The 7,051-nt window shown below is 45.0% G+C and overlaps 1 non-coding gene across 1 annotated transcript; it reads left to right on the forward strand.

Moving 5' to 3' along the window:
• Positions 1-2,111: 2,111 nt before the first annotated feature.
• On the forward strand, positions 2,112-2,185 carry TRNAE-CUC (transfer RNA glutamic acid (anticodon CUC)). The gene has a single exon. It is a non-coding gene; the product is annotated as a tRNA-Glu (tRNA).
• Positions 2,186-7,051: the final 4,866 nt, after the last annotated feature.

Here is a 7,051-nt window from a genome sequence, read left to right on the forward strand (position 1 = left end):
AGGATAAATGAGTGCCACTTTAGGCCACTGGATTGGGGGATGCCGGTTTCCATGGCACTACCATGACAACGATCATCAGTTGCCACTTTAGAGACGGGTGTCCTTGTGAAGTTCATCAAACTAGCCAGAAGCATAGCTGTCCCACTCGCAGCTAAACTTACTACTAAAGTCTGCATCGAGCCAAGCTAGTGAGAAGCTGCCTTCTCACTATTTCGGGCAACCTTGAACTCCCTCCACTCAATATTTAACAAAGGCTTGATTAAAAGAGACAATATTTACAGAGAAAGTTAGGCCACCCATCCATTGCTGGAGTTCTCTAAGTTACCTCTGCTTTTATCCCAGGTGGCAAAGCTGTGCCCTGAGACTGAATTGTTCTCATTCTCCCAGGGCAGTTGCTACAAAGTGGTGCTTTGACATTACTCCCACCAACGCATCTTGGAAGACATTACATGTTAAAGTTTTGTGATAGATGTGCTTGGATCTGCTGTAAGGACATGGTTGGGGGCGCTGTATGAAATGCCAGGGGTGAGGAATCATTTCAAGTTTCAATATCTGGGACAATTGGAACCTCCTGAAAATGAGTTTGTATTACATCATGAATCATGCTTTCCTTGAAAGTCAGATGCTTTCTTTGCATTGGCCAGCACAAAACTCAGGTCAAATTTTTGGCCTACTGCATTTAACTGTTGAACACGCATTTAAAAAACAATCTTCATTCTTGGCTACTCCCTGATTCTCTCACTCAAGTAATTTGAAACTGTTTTTAGTCTTCTTGTTACAAGGTTTTGTGGGGATCTGGTTAAAACATCTTGGTGAGTTTATGCCTAGAATAGTCCTTTCCCTGCCCATGTGTACGGGACAGTTCAACCCAGGAATTTAGCATCTGTATTCTGACACCAGACTTTCCAGATTGGAATTCCACTTCTACCACTTATCTTCAACAAACTACCTTATCCTTCTCTGCCACTGGCTCCTCAGCTTTAGCATGGGGGTCTCCCAAGATACTCAGGTGGGTCTCAGCTCAAAACAGTTGGTGAGCATTACAGGTGAGTTGCAAGACCGTGATGTAGGTTTTGCAAAAGAAGTGGTCAGAACTGGTTATGTGACTCTTAATTGTTCACTTAATCGTTTAAGTGGAATAAAAGAGTTGGAGGCTCTTAAGAAGGAAGGAGGGAAATTTCGAAGAGTCATTGCTGCTCTGAGTCCTGCATTTCCACAGCGGAGAAAGAGCTGGGTGCCCCCTCCAGAGAGGTGAGAGGGCATGACGAGTCTCCTGCAGCATTTCCACAGCACCATCGATACTCAGCTCTCTGAGATCGTTATTTGAATGTGTCTTATCTCCTCTAGACAATAAGAAACAGGAGGGCAGGGAATGTCCTTTTTTTCAAGGTGTCGGACATTTACTTGCCAACATTTGCTCACACACACTGCCAGCGTGTATGCCCAGTCGCTTCAGTCGCGTCTAACTCTGTGCAACCCTATGGACTAGAGCCCACTAGGCTCCTCTGTCTATGGATTCTCCAGGTAAGAATACTGGAATGGGCTGCCATGCCCTCCTCTAGGGGATCACACACACTAGATGGGCAGAGCAATGAGACTATTAAATAAGAAAGACACACACTTCACTACAAGTTTCCCCTTTCTGGAATGGGATTATATCCACTGACACTAGGCTTGATCCATTAACTTGATTAGTATATCAGTTTGTTCCTGCAGCTTAACAAGTAACTCCAAATTCTTGTGGCTTAAGACAGGAGTCACGTATCAGCTCTTGGCTCTGTGGGTTGGGGCTCTGAGCTGAGCTCAGCCATGTGGCTCTCCAGCTATTTCCACCTGGGTGGAATATGAACAGACAGAAACCACTGAGATTGAGAAAAATATAGAGAAAATAAACAAGTAGCAACAACCACCAGAAGAAAATCAGAGGAGAGATAAAGAAAGGAGCTGGGATTCCAAGCGAGTTCAAGAATCCCTGACAGCTTTCAGTATCATTCCAAGTTCAACTTTATAATCAATTATGGTAAATTCCCTTAATCCTAATTCATTCAAGAGAAGCTCTGTTCCCTGTAACCAAAGAGACTTGCTAGGACAAGAATTAGTGCCTTGGGACTTCCCCTGATGGTCCAGTGGCTAAGACTCTGTGCTCTCAATGCCGAGGGCCCAGGTTCAATCCCTGGTTGGGGAACTAGATCCCACATGCCTCAACTAAATTTCACATGCCGCAACTAAAGATCTTGCATGCTGCAAGAACTGGCACAGCCAAATAAATGGATTAAAAAAAAAAGAATTAGTGCCAGACACTCATAGGAAATGCAGGGTGTTTGAAACAGGCAATTGGGGCTGGGTGAAAGGGGAAGATGCCACTTATTCGTGCAGTGGTACGTCAGGCTACTGTTTGCGGTTTCTTATGACTCAGACTATCTTGCAGGTGAGGCTTTTGGGGTTTGGGGATAGGCTATAGGGAGTTGCAGCTGTCAGAGGAGTGCTCAAAACAACAGTGAGGTATTGCCAGTCACTGAAGAGTGAGTTCTGTATCCAGGTTGTGCAGCTGGAGGCAGATGTTCGGGAACATGATGCGACCCTTCTGAACAATGTCCTTCTCTCCTGGAGCTGACACAATGATGGGTCCATTGAAGAGTAAGTCTGAAAATGTCGTATGCATTTCTGAACTACAGCATGGGTCAAATTCCCAGTATTAACATTTTCTATGACCTAGGTTAAGTATCTGATTGGTAGAGACTGAGAATTTGCCAGGAGATGAGATATCTGGAAAACACCCAAAGACCTGGAGATTCCCCTGCACCCTACACTCTTCCTGAAGACTCCCCACTTTGGTGATCTCCCCCCACGTCCTCACATGATCTTCTCACTCTCCAATGAGAACGGGTGGATGGTGGCAACCCTGGTGCATCCCCCAGGCCCCCTCAGATCCCTTTTTACCATTTGGTGGGAGATAGTCCCTGGCTTTGATGTGCCTTTACTTACAAGAGCCTGTACCCTTGTCTCCTTTTCAGAGAACTGCCCTCAGGTTACTGGAGCCTCACTTAGGGAGTACCTAGAAATGGGCCTGAAATTTTGCGCCCAGTTCCAAACTGTGTGTGTGTATATTTGTATGTATGTGTGTGTATGTGTGTATATATGTGTGGGAGTGGGTGGGTGTATATGTGTACTGTATATATATGTATGTGTGTGTATGCGTGTGTGGTGTGTGTGTGTGCGTGTGTGCATGCATATGTGTGTGGATGTGGGTGTATGTATATATGTGTGTGCATGTGGGTGCATATGTGTGTGGATGTGGATGTATGTATATGTGTGTGTGTGGATGTGGGTGTGTATTGTGTGTATATGTATGTGTGTATGTGGGGAGCTATATATGTATGTATGTGTGTTGGGAGGGGAAATTAACTGGGTGTCCTTCCATCAAACTCTATTCTGACCATGTCTACCTGGAGATGATGTCGGATCTCTGTGGTTGGGGTCTCGGGGCTATAAGACTTCCCAACCCACCGCCTCAGACATCATTCACAAGTCCAGGGGGTCACTTGTACTTCCACCAACTGGCTGTGTACTGGAAGTACCAATGACCCCTCCCTGGGTTCTATTAATTTACTAGAGTGGTTCACAGAACTCAGAGATAATACTTTACTGACTAGATGATCTGTTTATTATGAAAGGATAAAACTTAGAAACAGCTGGATGGAGGAGATGCATGGGGCATGGTGTGGGGAAAGGGCATGAAGATTTCATGCTTCCCTGAGCACACCTGTTCCCAGAACAGCACATGTTCATCAACCCAGAACTTTGGGGGTTTATGGAGGATTCATTCCATAACTCTAATTGATTCAATCATTAGCCATTGTTGACTGAATTTTTTAATACACTTAAAATGCTTTAAAACTTTCCTCTTATTAAATTAAAAATGTGTTTTAAGAGTGTTTTCATTTATGTTTGGTAAAAAGATCCCTGTCTGAAATATCAGAAAATCACTCACAGCTGCTTTATACCCATCAGATATGGGGATGTCCCAAGTCTGGTCCTCTCAGAACAAGGACAGGCAGGTGGTGTGCAGTGTTAGGGGAACCACCAGCACAGAGAGAGGTGAGCTATCATTTTTTAAACAAAATTCTCTTTCATTCTTGAAATGAAACAAATTCTTGAATCCCACTGTGATTAAGCTGAATGGCACAGGTTTAGCTTCAAGCAGCAAGTTCTACTGGAAGGACCCTTCTTGATGAAATCACTGTATAGACTGGGGGGAGGGTGTGAGACACCCCCATCACAATATGACTTTCCCCAACGTCTTGTCTTTTTATCACCAACAACAAACAGGCATCGAGCGTGTGTTATGTGTCTCACTGAATTGCGTGCTGGACGTGGCTTTTAATGTCTATGAAGGAGGAATTTACCAATAAGTGGTTTTCAAGGCCATTGAGAGAATGGTAGTTGAGCTGCCTAGGACGTGCGAATCTGAAGAAGAAAGGCATGTGGACCGAGCAACATGCGTGGAGGACTGGATGCGTCCAGCTGGGTGTGGGAGTCAGGCCGGAGGCATTCCAGGCAGCCGTGGGTACCAACCCAGCCAGAGTTCTTGTGCCGATGGCCCGGAGATGAGCAGGCATCCCTTAATGAGGAATTGCCCACGAAATTTATGTGAAATAAACACACTCATGGACTGCACAGTCAAAGCCTTTGGCTCCAAAACTCCTCCTCCTCCTCCTCCTCAGTGGGCAGTGAGGGTCCACAGGGCCCCTTTTCTCGGCTCAGCACCCATTTCTCTTTTTGCTGTGAGGACCTCCCTGGACTTTCCTTTGGGGAATTGAAGCTACAAGCAACATTATAGCTACAAGGACTGGGAGAGGCTGTGAGTCTAGGAGATGAAGTTTCTGTGTTTGAGCCCTGATGATACCACCTCCCAGCTGAGTGGTCTTGGCAAAGCTGCTTACCCTCTCTGAGCTGGGATTGCCTTATCTATGAGATAAGGATAATGAGAGAACCTGTCTGCTGCTGCGTGTGAAGTGACTGAGTCTATGTGCCTGGCACACACTGGGGGCTGAATCGGGGAGAGGGCTGAGCAATATCACCCTCCCCATCCTTGTGGTCCCCGTAAGAACATCCATGTGTCTTGACCATGCCTTGGGGTCAGCGTGTGACCCACATTTGGTCAATCAGGCCATTTCTCCTGGGAATTTGATTCTTGAACTAAGTGAAAGGACAGAGAAATTCAAGTCAATAATTTACGCAAGGATGTGTGAGGGTGTTGTCCACATGCGTTTACCTCCCAGCTCCCTCAGTACCTGGATCGCCCTCCTTCCAAGACTGAGCTATGTGCTTCCCTGTGTGGGTCCTGGGAGCTGCCCCATGGCCTTCCAGCATATCCCTGTTTGTTGCTATATTCAGATGTGTTTCCATTGTTTGAAAACAAAGCAGCCTGGTCAACCCACAAGAGTGGGGACGTTGCAGTCTTTGTATCTTTGATTCTTTGTGACCCCATGAATCGCAGCACGCCAGGCCTTCCTGTCCATCACCAACTCCCAGAGTTCACTCAAACTCATGTCCATCGAGTTGGTGATGCCATCCAGCCATCTCATCCTCTGTCGTCCCCTTCTCCTCCTGCCCCCAATCCCTCCCAGCATCAGAGTCTTTTCCAATGAGTCAACTCTTCGCATGAGGTGCCAAAAGTACTGGAGTTTCAGCTTTAGTATCATTCCTTCCAAAGAAATTCCAGGGCTGATCTCCTTCAGAATGGACTGGTTGGATCTCCTTGCAGTCCAAGGGACTCTCAAGAGTCTTTTCCAACACCACAGTTCAAAAGCATCAATTCTTCGGCGCTCAGCTTTCTACACAGTCCAACTCTCACATCCATACGTGACCACTGGAAAAACCATAGCCTTGACTAGACGAACCTTTGTTGGCAAAGTAATATCTCTGCTTATTAATATGCTAACTAGGTTGGTAATAACTTTCCTTCCAAGGAGTAAACGTCTTTTAATTTCATGGCTGCAATCACCATCTGCAGTGATTTTGGAGCCCCCCAAAATTAAGTCTGACACTGTTTCCACTGTTTCCCCATCTATTTCCCATGAAGTGATGGAACCAGATGCCATGATCTTCATTTACTGAATGTTGAGCTTTAAGCCAACTTTTTCACTCTCCTCTTTCACTTTCATCAAGAGGCTTTTTAGTTCCTCTTCACTTTCTGCCATAAGGGTGGTGTCATCTGTATATCTGAGGTTATTGATATTTCTCCCGGCAATCTTGATTCTAGCTTGTGTTTCTTCCAGCCCAGCATTTCTCATGATGTGCTCTGCATAGAAGTTAAATCAGCAGGGTGACAATATACAGCCTTGACGTACTCCTTTTACTATTTGGAACCAGTCTGTTGTTTCATGTCCAGTTCTAACTGTTGCTTCCTGTCCTGCATATAGGTTTCCCAAGAGGTAGGTCAGGTGGTCTGGTATTCCCATCTCTTTCAGAATTTTCCACAGTTTATTGTGATCCACACAGTCAAAGGCATTGGCATAGTCAAGAAAGCAGAAATAGATGTTTTTCTGAAACTCTCTTGCTTTTTCGATGATCCAGCGGATGTTGGCAATTTGATCTCTGGTTCCTTTGCCCTCTAATCACTCTATATAAAAGGCTCTAAGTTCATCAACAGATGACTGGATAAAGATGTGGTATGTATATACAGTGGAATATTACTCAGCCATAAAAAGGAATGAGTTTGAGTCAGTTCCATGAGCTTTTTATTCATTGGCACCCTACTTATCTTTCCAATCCATCCACTTTCCTCCATTTCCATTGCTAATTCTATCTCCTGCCCAGGCCACCCCTGTGACTTCAGTCACAATTAGAAGACAGGAATTTCACTTAACATTTTAATAGAAATGAAATGAAATATTTATAAATCCTTTAACTGAAATGATAAAAAATACACTTTAAGATGTCTCTGAAGTAGAAGCTGCAGGAAATCACTACCATTGTAGGGCTGAGGGATGCAAGAGAAGAGGTTGGAACTACTGGACTTAGGAATTTGGAGAAGGGACTCCATGGG

The sequence above is a fragment of the Bos indicus genome, chromosome 13, assembly GCF_029378745.1.
Source record: "Bos indicus isolate NIAB-ARS_2022 breed Sahiwal x Tharparkar chromosome 13, NIAB-ARS_B.indTharparkar_mat_pri_1.0, whole genome shotgun sequence".
Lineage (NCBI taxonomy): Eukaryota > Metazoa > Chordata > Mammalia > Artiodactyla > Bovidae > Bos > Bos indicus.